This window comes from Anomaloglossus baeobatrachus, chromosome 8, assembly GCF_048569485.1.
Source record: "Anomaloglossus baeobatrachus isolate aAnoBae1 chromosome 8, aAnoBae1.hap1, whole genome shotgun sequence".
In the NCBI taxonomy this organism is placed as follows: Eukaryota; Metazoa; Chordata; class Amphibia; order Anura; family Aromobatidae; genus Anomaloglossus; species Anomaloglossus baeobatrachus.
In genome coordinates, this window is record NC_134360.1 from 136,898,579 (window position 1) to 136,911,893 (window position 13,315).

Here is a 13,315-nt window from a genome sequence, read left to right on the forward strand (position 1 = left end):
ACATTGCGCACCGTAGACACAGGAACTTTCAGGTCTTTGGAGATGGACTTGTAGCCTTGAGATTGCTCATGCTTCCTCACAATTTGGATTCTCAAGTCCTCAGACAGTTCTTTGGTCTTCTTTCTTTTCTCCATGCTCAATGTGGTACACACAAGGACACAGGTTGAGTCAACTTTAATCCATGTCAACTGGCTGCAAGTGTGATTTAGTTATTGCCAACACCTGTTAGGTGCCACAGGTAAGTTACAGGTGCTATTAATTACACAAATTAGGAGGAAGCATCACATGATTTTTCAAACAGTGCCAATACTTTTGTCCACTCCCTTTTTTATGTTTGGTGTGGAATTATATCCAATTTGGCTTTATGACTTTTTTTTTTTTTATTGAAGACAAATTAAATGAAGATAACAATACCAAAGAATTTGTGATTGCAATCATTTTCAAGAAAAAAATGAGTATTATCTGCCAGAATTGCAGGGGTGCCAATACTTTTGGCCAGCACTGTAAGGTGCCCATTGCAAGGTGCAGGAGTAGGGGTTCCAAAGAGGGAATGTTCCCCCAACACGCATTTCGCCAGAGAAAGCTGAATTTCGAATGCGGCTTCTTCAGAGATGGAGAGTACATTTGTCTTTTTAATGTGTGCACCACTGTTTTTTGTGATGAATAAATTTTGATTGATACACTGAGGAATCCTATTCTTCTGTTCATAAATTCTGGCATTATGGAGTTTGTGTTTTCAGTGGATTGACGATAGTCTGGCATCCATTTGCAAGTATGCTTTATACGGTTATAAGGAGTTTTGTATCTTTCATTAGGGTAGTAATATTGCACATAGACCTGGTATAATCCTGATTGTAAAGTGATCTGTACTGCTTATGATTATTCTGTACTACTTCTAATTCTTTGTTTTTATAAAGTAAATAACTTTTGTTAAGTCATCTTTGAGTCACCTTTACTGCACTGTTGCATCTCGCACCTGCTTCACAGGTACCGTATGTGTAATTTTAAAATGAAAATTATTTTCAGATGAATTTTTCAGCACAAGGTGAAGATACTTTTGTTTGTTTTTTTCTTGGTTTTATTTTCAAAACATGCTTTCCGTGACACCCCTGCTTTTGTAGCTACAGTTAGGTCCAGAAATATTTGGACAGTGACACAATTTTCGCGAGTTGGGCTCTGCATGCCACCGCATTGGATTTGAAATGAAACCTCTACAACAGAATTCAAGTGCAAATTGTAACGTTTAATTTGAAGGTTTGAACAAAAATATCTGATAGAAATTGTAGGAATTGTACACATTTCTTTACAAACACTCCACATTTTAGGAGGTCAAAAGTAATTGGACAAATAAACCAAACAAAATATTTTTATTTTCAATATTTTGTTGCGAATCCTTTGGAGGCAATCACTGCCTTAAGTCTGGAACCCATGGACATCACCAAACGCTGGGTTTCCTCCTTCTTAATGCTTTGCCAGGCCTTTACAGCCGCAGCCTTCAGGTCTTGCTTGTTTGTGGGTCTTTCCGTCTTAAGTCTGGATTTGAGCAAGTGAAATGCATGCTCAATTGGGTTAAGATCTGGTGATTGACTTGGCCATTGCAGAATGTTTCACTTTTTAGCACTCATGAACTCCTGGGTAGCTTTGGCTGTAAGCTTGGGGTCATTGTCCATCTGTACTATGAAGCGCCGTCCGATCAACTTTGCGGCATTTGGCTGAATCTGGGCTGAAAGTATATCCCTGTACACTTCAGAATTCATCCGGCTACTCTTGTCTGCTGTTATGTCATCAATAAACACAAGTGACCCAGTGCCATTGAAAGCCATGCATGCCCATGCCATCACGTTGCCTCCACCATGTTTTACAGAGGATGTGGTGTGCCTTGGATCATGTGCCGTTCCCTTTCTTCTCCAAACTTTTTTCTTCCCATCATTCTGGTACAGGTTGATCTTTGTCTCATCTGTCCATAGAATACTTTTCCAGAACTGAGCTGGCTTCATGAGGTGTTTTTCAGCAAATTTAACTCTGGCCTGTCTATTTTTGGAATTGATGAATGGTTTGCATCTAGATGTGAACCCTTTGTATTTACTTTCATGGAGTCTTCTCTTTACTGTTGACTTAGAGACAGATACACCTACTTCACTGAGAGTGTTCTGGACTTCAGTTGATGTTGTGAACGGGTTCTTCTTCACGAAAGAAAGTATGCGGCGATCATCCACCACTGTTGTCATCCGTGGACGCCCAGGCCTTTGAGTTCCCAAGCTCACCAGTCAATTCCTTTTTTCTCAGAATGTACCCGACAGTTGATTTTGCTACTCCAAGCATGTCTGCTATCTGTCTGATGGATTTTTTCTTTTTTTTCAGCCTCAGGATGTTCTGCTTCACCTCAATTGAGAGTTCCTTAGACCGCATGTTGTCTGGTCACAGCAACAGCTTCCAAATGCAAAACCACACACCTGTAATCAACCCCAGACCTTTTAACTACTTCATTGATTACAGGTTAACGAGGGAGACGCCTTCAGAGTTAATTGCAGCCCTTAGAGTCCCTTGTCCAATTACTTTTGGTCCCTTGAAAAAGAGGAGGCTATGCATTACAGAGCTATGATTCCTAAACCCTTTCTCCGATTTGGATGTGAAAACTCTCATATTGCAGCTGGGAGTGTGCACTTTCAGCCCATATTATATATATAATTGTATTTCTGAACATGTTTTTGTAAACAGCTAAAATAACAAAACTTGTGTCACTGTCCAAATATTTCTGGCCCTGACTGTATAAGTTAGGGACTCTGAGAAGTTAGGGAAAGGGAGTAGGGTGGTGTTCCTTGTGAACATATTGATATACTCAACCCTATCCATCAATGTGCATTTCTTGGACGCTTCATTGTGGGACACAAGAACCATGGTACAAAGTATATGAAGAAACACAAATATATACACAAACAGAGCAGATACATGGTCTAGGACACAACAGAAACAATATGAAAGTTGTTAAAAGGACAATAAAAGGTATCACAACTACAAGATTATAATTTTGTTTCTCCCACTGAGAGCAATCAATCTTTTGTGAAAAAAATAGTGGTGTCAATCAGCGTTTTTAACGACTGTCATCTGTATGTCTGCTTTTACCATCAGTGTGTCATCAGTATTTTTCATGGACAGATCACTAAATAAATTACTCAGCTTCTCCGATCCTTTTCATTGTTAAACATGTACAGCACACAGTTGTCAGACAGATGCCAGCCATGTGTTGTAAGTGCTTTTCATGGACCTAGAAATGTATTGGCCCTTGTCATCTGTGCTGCTGAAAAAAAAATATGTACATGCCTCAATGTGCTTTACATTGACACGATCAGTGTGAAAACATGGTCAATGTAACTATCATCATAGATTATAATGGGCATGTGCCAAAATCCGTAAAAGAAAAAAAAATGGATACTACATGTGCGTGCCACACAGATGTCTGAATGAGACCTTTGGTTGGTAGCAGAACAGAATGGTACCACTCTTTTTCACCCCAATAAACGACAGAGTACAGCCTGTAATGGTCAGTTGGTATCCTCTCTTGTCGGTAGGGCAAGCCTATTATACTTTAACGTAGAGAGCAAATGATAGATCCAGGACTCTCAGGATCATATGATCAAACCTCTTTAGGACAGTAAAGAAGTTCACTTAGGCTGCTTTCACACACCTGTTTTTTGCCGTCAGGCGCAATCCGGTTTGTGCCTGATGCAACGTATCCGTCGCAAATTGTGTTAAAACTGATGCGACGGATCCGATAAAAAACCGGATCCGTTGTAGCAGTTTGTACAGAGTATCCAGCTGTGGCCGCGGGTAACCTGAGTGACGTCACCGCTGACAGCGCGACTCACTTCAGTTGCTCCATGGAGCTCACAGTGAGCGGCGGTGTACCTGGATGGGTATTTGGGGAATAATAAAGTGGTGAAAGAGGGTATTTTTTTGTCTTATTTCAAATAAAAGGATTATTCGGTGTTTGTGTTTACAGTGGAACCTTGGTTTACGAGAACAATCTGTTTTGGGAGTGTGCTTGTAAACCAATTTACTCATCTAGGAAAGCAAGATTTCCCATAGGAAATCATTAGAATGCGGACAATTCGTTCCACAACTTGTAGTAATATCCCATCCTGGTCCCCCATTGTGCCATTCCACAAACGCACACACATGCACAAACACGTACGCGCACACACACACGCACATTATGCTCACTTATTATCCATTCCCTCGCTCTCCTGGTTCTTGCAGTCCACCGATAACCATGGCAGCCGATGCAAGATTTTACGGAGCCGCCGATGTTAGGAGTGCACCTCCCTCCTGAATGTGCTAGAACTCTGTCTCAGTGGGGAGCCAAGCTGAAGAAGGTGTCATTATCTTTGGTTATGGTCATAAAGTATCCAACAATTTCCTCTCTGTCCCTTGTGCATCTCCAAGAGTGAGTCAAACCCACCAACTAAGGCCTTACAGCTTTGTAACGCCCTTAGAGATCCTGAAATCCAGATGTTACACTGACTGCCGTCTAGAGTGAGTCTACCTTAAAGATGTAACCTCACATCTGTTGTATTCTACAGGTAAAACTGCAATCCGGAAGCTATTTGGACCACCTCCCACTACAGGAGGGATTGCATTTCAAAAGTGATCCATATACCATTCTGACCTCTTCCTTGGGTGAATTACATCTACCAAGAGCTACCTCCATATGGCAAACCCCATATGTAATGATCTGCAGGCTCTCTGACCACTTCCTTTAGTGAGTCAGAGCCCCTAGCAGAGACCTCTTGAAAGTGGTAGGTAATCTAGGTAGTGTCAGTTGTACCTTACAGTGCTCTGACCACTTGCCACCGTGTATCAGACCAACAAACAGATTTGGCTCAGAGGGGTGTATTACTCACAGTCAGTACCCTTAACTATTCTGACATATTCAGAAACCTGGTATCAAAGTCCTCCCAACATTATGTATTGTGAGGACAGTTATGGCTGTGCCCTCCCTTAGGGGTAGACCTTAGTGCAGACTATAGACGTTTGTGTAAACAATGCCCAAGAGGTCAGACCATTAAGTTCCAGTCTGTGCCTGACAGATCACTGATTTTACACTATTCTCTCTCTCTCCTAGATGGGATGAATTATCATATATATATATATTTTCCTTAGTAGGACATAACCACTAGAGAAGAGCGGGCCCGAACTTTAAAGTTTACAAAAAAAAAATCATTATTCAAGCTTGAGTGCTTTATGTATGCAAACCACTCGCTACGCTCGGTACTTGGCCACGTTCGGTGCTTGGCCCAGTGAGATCAGCTTGCAGTGTTTGAATGGCTCACACTGAGGAATAAATCAGCCAAATTGTTTTTTTTTACACTACAACCTAACAAAAACACACCTTTCCTTCCCCAGAAGTGCTTTGTTTATGGTTGGCTGTATGTGGGCGGAGAGTCGAACTGTGCAATCAATGACTTGCAATAAGGTTTGGGTCAAGTTCAGGTACAGAACAGAACTTTATCTAAAGTCTGACTGAAAAAGCAGAAACCAAACTTCCACAGGTCTGCTCATCTCTAATAATCACACAAAGGAAACCTGACTTTACTAGAGTGAGTCTGATGTTTCACCAGTGTCTTCTCTAATTTTTAGATCATATAGCTTAAGTGAACCACACAGTACACAGACCTCGCTCTGGGTATTTCAATCAAAAGTCTACAAAGTATACCTCAGGAAAAAAAAAATAACCTCTTCCAAAACTGCACCAGGAAAAAAAAAAATCCTCAAAAACACTCCCCAAGTCAAGAGTTTCCTGAAGCGTTTTTTGATCTCCTCAAACAACTCAGTGTGAACATACTTTCCAAGTAACCATAGCCAATTTTGACCACAAATAAAATTGACAACCAAAAGTTTAGCATTTTTTTTTAAAGTGTGATTACTTTTGTCTGGTTGTTGTGATGTCATTTTCCTGATGGTTTTAGTAAACTGGAAACAAATTGCTATCAGCTCTAAAGGATGAAAAATGTGCTTGCCATTGTTTTATCCCTTTATGTATTAGTTTTCCACATTTGCTGGTTCAAATGTTTTACATATTTTGCATGAGAAGTCTAATTTTGCCCAATTTTTTTGTGTGTGTTTTTTGATTAAAACATGGCAAAGACAAAGCTAAATTTATCACCAGATGTCAGGAAGCTTATTATTCTGAGAATGAAGTTAGACAAAAGCCAAAAAGAGCTAGCTATTGGACTTCATTTGTTCTCAGAATGAAGTGTCAGGTATAATAAAAAAAGAAAGTTATGGAACAGCTGACAAACTTAGAGGTGGACTACCAAGGAAAAGGTCCTCCAAAGTCAATCACATTATTAAGGAAAAGTCTGTATCTGATGTCCATAAAAGTAGTGTGCAGATATCGCAAGAAATTAATGAAGAATATGGGGTCAAAGTGAGTTGCCAAACTGTGGAGCGACGGTATGCTTGAATGCAAGAGTTCCAGTCAAGAAGCCTTTCATCTCTGCAAAGAACCTGAAGGTCCGAACTTGAGTTTGCCAAAGAACACAGCCATTGGAAAGAGACAGTTTGGTGTAAGGTGTTGTGGTCGGATGTATCCAAGTTGAATCTGTATGGTAATGATGGCAAGCACTATGTATACCTCCCAATTGGAAAACGTAATGATGTAAGGTACAAAAACCTACAGCGAAACATGGTGGTGGCAATGTAATGGTTTGGGGCTGCTTTTCTGCATCTGCCATTGGTCCTCTGCATAGAATTGCTGGAAATATGAATGCTACCATGTACAAGGATATACTGGAGAATGTAATGCTGCCCCGTGGTAAAACCACAGTAGGCAGGGGCTGGAAATTCCAGCAAGACAACGATTCTAAGCACACATCCAATTTAGTAAAAAATTGGATAGAAAAGAAAAATGTTCGCCTGTTGCAATGGCCAAGTCAAACACCGGATTTACACCCTATGGGGCACCTTTGGGATGAGTTAGGGAGATGAGTTGGGGCCAGTACCCAGAGCAGTAAAGATGGATTATTTGCAGATTTACAAAAGGAATTCAGCAAGATCCCTCAAGATGTCTTGGCCTAGTGGCTTCAATGCCCCGTCGCTGTTGCAGTAATTAAAGCAAAAGGCTATGCTACAAAAAAGAGAATTTTGTTACTTACCGTAAATTCTTTTTCGTATAGTTCCGTATTGGGAGACCCAGACCATGGGTGTTTAGCTTCTGCCTCCGGAGGACACACAAAGTAGTACACTTAAAAGTGTAGCTCCTCCCTCTGAGCTTATACACCCCCTGGTAGCCAGTCCTAGCCAGTTTAGTGCAAAAGCTGAAGGAGAATAGCCACCTACAAGTAGAACCGAGTAAGAACCGGAACAACCGGAGACTCTGTCCACGACAACAGCCGGTGATAACACACGGAACAAGAAAATTGCCAACAGGCAACAGGGAGGGAGCTGGGTCTCCCAATACGGAACTATAAGAAAAAGAATTTACGGTAAGTAACAAAATTCTCTTTTTCTTTATCGTTCCTTTGGGAGACCCAGACCATGGGACGTTCCAAAGCTGTCCCTGGGTGGGAATAAACAGAAAAAACTAAGAAGTAGGCGGAGCCTAACTTCACAAGTGGGCGACAGCCGCCTGAAGGATGCGTCTGCCCAAGCTCGCATCTGCCGAAGCATGAGCATGCACTTGGTAGTGCTTCGAAAAGGTATGCAGGCTAGTCCAAGTGACAGCCTGACAGACTTGTTGAGCCGTAGCCTGGTGCCTAAAAGCCCAAGAGGCACCGACAGCTCTGGTCGAGTGTGCTTTGATCCCCGGCGGGGGAGGCACCTGAGTACTCTGGTAGGCGTCCGAAATGGTCGATCTAATCCAACGGGCCAAGGTCGGCTTAGAAGCAGAGAGACCCTTGCCCCGCCCTGTGGTTAGGACAAAAAGAGAGGTGCACCGCCTAAGCGCAGCGGTGCGAGACACATAGATCCAGAGAGCACGCACCAGATCTAGAGTATGCAGCGCTTTCTCAAAGCGATGAACAGGGGCCGGACAGAAGGAAGGCAAGGAAATATCCTGGTTAAGGTGGAAGGGAGAGACCACCTTAGGAAGAAAGTCCGGGGTCGGACGGAGAACTACCTTGTCTTGGTGAAAAAACAAAAAAAAAAGGTGACTCCGAGGAGAGCGCAGCCAAATCAGAGACTCTCCTGAGAGAAGTTATGGCAACTAGAAATGCCACCTTTTGAGAAAGACGATACAAAGAAACCTTCCTAAGGGGCTCGAAAGGGGGTTTCTGCAATACCGTGAGGACCAAGTTAAGGTCCCAGGGATCCAAGGGCCGCCGATAAGGCAGAATGATGTGAGACGCACCTTGCATGAAGGTGCGGACCTGAGCCAGCCGGGCGAGACACCGCTGGAACAGCACTGATAGAGCTGAGACTTGTCCCTTGAGAGAGTTGAGGGACAGTCCTAGCTGCAGACCGGACTATAAAAAAGACAGAAGGGTCGGCAACAAGAATGGCCAAGGAGAATGGCCGGAAGAGCGACACCAGGACAGGAAAATTTTCCAAGTCCTGTGATAGATCTTGACGGAGGAAGACTTACGGGCCCGAGTCATAGTGGAGATGACTTCAGGAGGAATACCAGAAGCCGTCAAAATCCAAGACTCAAGAGCCACGCCGTCAATTTGAGTGCCGCAGAATTCGGGCGGAAAAACGGACCTTGCGAGAGCAGGTCTGGACGGTCCGGAAGATGCCACGGCATCTCCACGGACAGTTGGAGCAGGTCCGGATACCAAGCTCGCCTGGGCCAGTCCGGTGCAATGAGGATGACTCGACGGCCCTCCATTCTGATCTCGCGCAGGACTCTGGGCAAGAGAGCTAGAGGGGGAAACACGTAGGACAGACGAAACTGGGACCAGTCTTGAACCAGAGCGTCCGCGGCGAAGGCCTGAGGATCGTGGGAGCGAGCCACGTAAACCGGAACCTTGTTGTTGTGACAGGATGCCATTAGGTCCACGTCCGGAGTGCCCCACTTGCGGCAGATTGACTGAAACACTGCCGGGTGCAGGGACCACTCGCCACGGTCCACGGATTGACGGCTGAGATAATCTGCCTCCCAGTTTTCTACGCCAGGGATGTGGACTGCGGATATGGTGGACTTGGAGTCCTCCGCCCATTGAAGAATGCGTTGGACCTCCAACATTGCCAGGCGGCTACGTGTCCCGCCTTGGTGATTGATGTAGGCAACCGCTGTCGCGTTGTCTGACTGGACTCGAATGTGCCTGCCCGCCAACAGGTGGTGAAAGGCTAGGAGAGCTAGAAGCACAGCTCTGGTTTCCAGCCAATTGATTGAAAGGGCTGACTCGGACGGAGTCCAAGTGCCCTGTGCTCTGTGGTGGAGATGTACCGCTTCCCAGCCGGATAGGCTGGCATCCGTGGTGAGAATCACCCAGAACGGAGTCAGGAAGGAGCGCCCTTGGGACAGGGAGAGGCGTCGAAGCCACCACTGAAGAGAGCTCCTGGTCCGTGGCGACAGAGCCACTAACCTCTGTAAGGAGGAAGGCCGCTTGTCCCAACAGCGGAGAATGTCCAGCTGCAGAGGACGCAGATGGAACTGGGCAAAGGGAACCGCCTCCATGGAGGCCACCATTTGACCCAGCACCTGCATCAGACGCCTGAGGGTATAACGGCGGGGCCTCAGGAGAGAGCGCACCGCCAACCGGAGTGACAGCTGTTTGTCTAAGGGCAACTTCACAAGTGCCGGCAAAGTCTCGAACTGCATCCCTAGGTACGTGAGACTCTGGGTCGGAGTCAGAGTGGATTTGGGAAGATTGACAATCCACCCGAATTGGGCTAGGGTGGCGAGAGTGAGCGAAACACTCCGCTGACAGTCTGCGCTGGATGTACCCTTGACCAGAAGGTCGTCCAGATAAGGAAGCACTGCTAACCCCTGGAGGTGCAGGACCGCAATCACTGCCGCCATGACCTTGGTGAATACCCGAGGGGCCGTGGCTAACCCGAAGGGGAGAGCCACGAATTGGAAATGATCCTCTCCTATCGCAAAACGTAACCAACGCTGATGTGACACTGCGATTGGCACATGTAGATAGGCATCTCTGATGTCGATGGACGCCAGGAACTCCCCTTGGGTCATAGAGGCAATGACTAATCGCAGAGACGCCATGCGAAAATACCGCACCCGGACATGCTTGTTGAGAAGCTTGAGATCCAGGATGGGCCGGAAGTACCGTCCTTTTTTGGAACTAGGAAGAGATTTGAGTAAAAACCTCTGAACCGTTCCTGAGCGGAAACTGGGACAATCACTCCGTTTGCCTGCAAGGACGCCACGGCCTGCGAGAAGGCGGCGGCCTTGGAGCAGGGGGGAGTTGAGAGAAAAAAAATCTGTTTGGAGGGCTGGAAGAGAATTCTATCCTGTAGCCGTGAGATATGATGTCTCTCACCCACTGATCGGAGACTTGCTTTAACCAAGCGTCGCCAAAGTGGGAGAGCCTGCCACCGACTAAGGACGTGGCTGGAGCGGGCCGAGAGTCATGAGGAAGCTGCCTTAGTGGCAGAACCTCCTGCGGTCTTCTGCGGACGCGCTTTTGGGCGCCAGTTGGATTTCTGATCCTTGGCTGAGTTAGAGGACGAGGCGGAAGGCTTAGAGGATGACCAGTTGGAGGAACGAAAGGAACGAAACCTCGATTGATTCCTACTCTGGGCGGGTTTCCTGGTCTTGGTTTGTGGCATGGAAGTACCAGCAAAAGGGAGCCCAGCAAGAAACTTCTTGGAAGAAGCATCTGCCTTCCACTCTCGAAGCCACAAAATCCTGCGGATAACAAGAGAATTAGCTGAAGCCACCGCAGTGCGGTGAGCCGCCTCTAGCATGGCAGACATGGCATAGGATGAAAAAGCTGAAGCCTGAGCAGTTAAGGTAACCATCTCGGGCATAGATTCCTTGGTGAGGGAATGCATCTCCTCTAGAGAAGCAGAGATGGCTTTGAGAGCCCACACTGCTGCAAAAGTCGGGGAAAACGCGGCCCCCGCAGCTTCATACACAGATTTGGCCAGAAGGTCAATCTGACGGTCAGTGGAATCCTTAAGTGAGGTGCCGTCAGCCACCAACACAACGGTCCGGGCTGATAGCCTAGACACCGGAGGGTCTACCTTTGGGGAGTGAGACCACTCCTTGACCACCTCAGGTGGAAATGGAAACCGGTCATCAGAACCACGCTTTGGAAAGCTTTTGTCAGGGCAGGCCCTGGGTTTGGTCACAGCGGTCTGAAAACCGGAGTGGTTAAAGAACACACTTTTCACTCTCTTAGGCGAGGTAAACTGATGTTTTTCTGCCAAAGAGAGTTGCTCCTCTGACACTGGCGGATTGAGATCCAGCACAGAATTAATAGAAGCAATCAAATCACTAAGATCTGAGTCACCCTCAGAGAAATCGATGGGATACATAGCCTCCGAGCCCCCAGTGAGGGCATCCTCCTCATCTTGAGAGTCAACTCTTGAGGCAGAGACGTGGGATGGGGAGGGGGAGGAAACCCTGCGCCTTCTCTTAGAAGGACGGGGTCTGGGATCAGATGATGAATCCTCCGTGAGCTCCGATGGACGGAGGTCAGAGGATAGGAGTCCTCTGTCAAGAGTATTAGAGGCACCCTGTGAGGGGGGCTGATGCATATTCATCAAAGTCCTGGACAAAAGCCCCATGGACTCAGCAAATGACTGGGATATGGACCTAGAAAAGGACTCTACCCAGGCCGGGGGTTCAATCACAGGTGCAGCAGCAGCCTGAGAGACCACTGGGGGGCGAGACTCCAGGCTGTGGCACCGCCAAGTTAGAGCAGACATCACAATGTGGATAGGTGCTCGGCTCAGGCAGCAGGAGCTTACATGCAGTGCATGCAGAATCAAGCTTTGGAGCCTTGCTCCTTGTGTGAGACATGCTGCTGGAGTGGGGGCTTTGCAGAGAATGAACCCCAGGGAGAATATACAGAGGTCCACAACCGGAGACCGGCTGTGGCTTACCAGACCGCTGAGCGCGGTGTTGTGTGCCCTCCAGATCCCGAAGCCCGGTCCCCCAGTCGCAGCACCTCAGCAGAGATGCAGAATGCAGGATGTCCCAGAGCAGAGTGAACTCTGCCTGAGAAGAGGGCGTTCCTATAAAAGAGCGGGAACTGGAGGGCTATAGAGACCTGCAGGGAAGGAGGGACGCCCCAGCAGTGGGGAGTGTCCCTCCCCTGTGTAGAACGGCCGCCGGGAGGAGCCGAACCTGTTCCTCTGCATGAGTGACATGCGAGGGCAGGAAAATGAAACTAGGCCTCCGGCGAAGCCAGGGCCTAAATTTGAGCGGCGAGGCCGACAAGCAGGCACCATCGGCGCGGTTCTCAGGCAAAAGCTAGAGAACCCACCGGAAAAGTTAAAACACATACAGTATACTCTCCCCTTACAATAAAAAACCGGGACCCCCAACATAAACGTCTCAGGTACTTAGCTGCTGAGACGCAGGGCGATGTCCCTGGGGATGAGTGCTCCGGTCCAACAGAATCCTCAAGGGGCTGTGGATGGAGACCGGACTCCTGCCAGGCATGGAGACCGTGCTAGCTCCCACTTCAAGCCAGAGCCCAGGAGGGATGGTGAAGGAGCACGGCATGTAAGGCTCCAGCCTTGTAAATCAACCTTAACAACACCGCCGACACAGTGGGGTGAGAAGGGACATGCCGGGAGTCCAGACATGGACCCGCTTTTCTTCAAACTCTTTCCAAAAGTCAAACAAATCAGATGAGAATGCATGTGTGGATGTATGCCTCCTGACACAAAGCAATAAACTGGCTAGGACTGGCTACCAGGGGGTGTATAGGCTCAGAGGGAGGAGCTACACTTTTAAGTGTAGTACTTTGTGTGTCCTCCGGAGGCAGAAGCTAAACACCCATGGTCTGGGTCTCCCAAAGGAACGATAAAGAAATACTCAGTTATGGCATTGTAAACCATGAATAAAGCCTGCTTTACACGAGTCGATCTCTCGTGCGATAGCACGAGCGATCGTACCAACCCCCGTCATTTTTGCGTCACGGGCAAATCGCTGCCCGTGGCGCACAAACTCGTTTAACCCCCGTCACACGCACTTACCTTCCGGACGACCTCGCTGTGGGCAACGAACGTCCACTTCCTGAAGTGGGAGGGACGTTCGGCGTCACAGCAACGTCACACGGCAGCCGGCCAATAGAAGCGGAGGGGCGGAGATGAGCGGGATGTAAACATCCCGCCCACCTCCTTCCTTCCACATAGCCGGCGGGTGCCGCGGGAGGCAGGTAAGCGGTGTTCATCGTTCCCG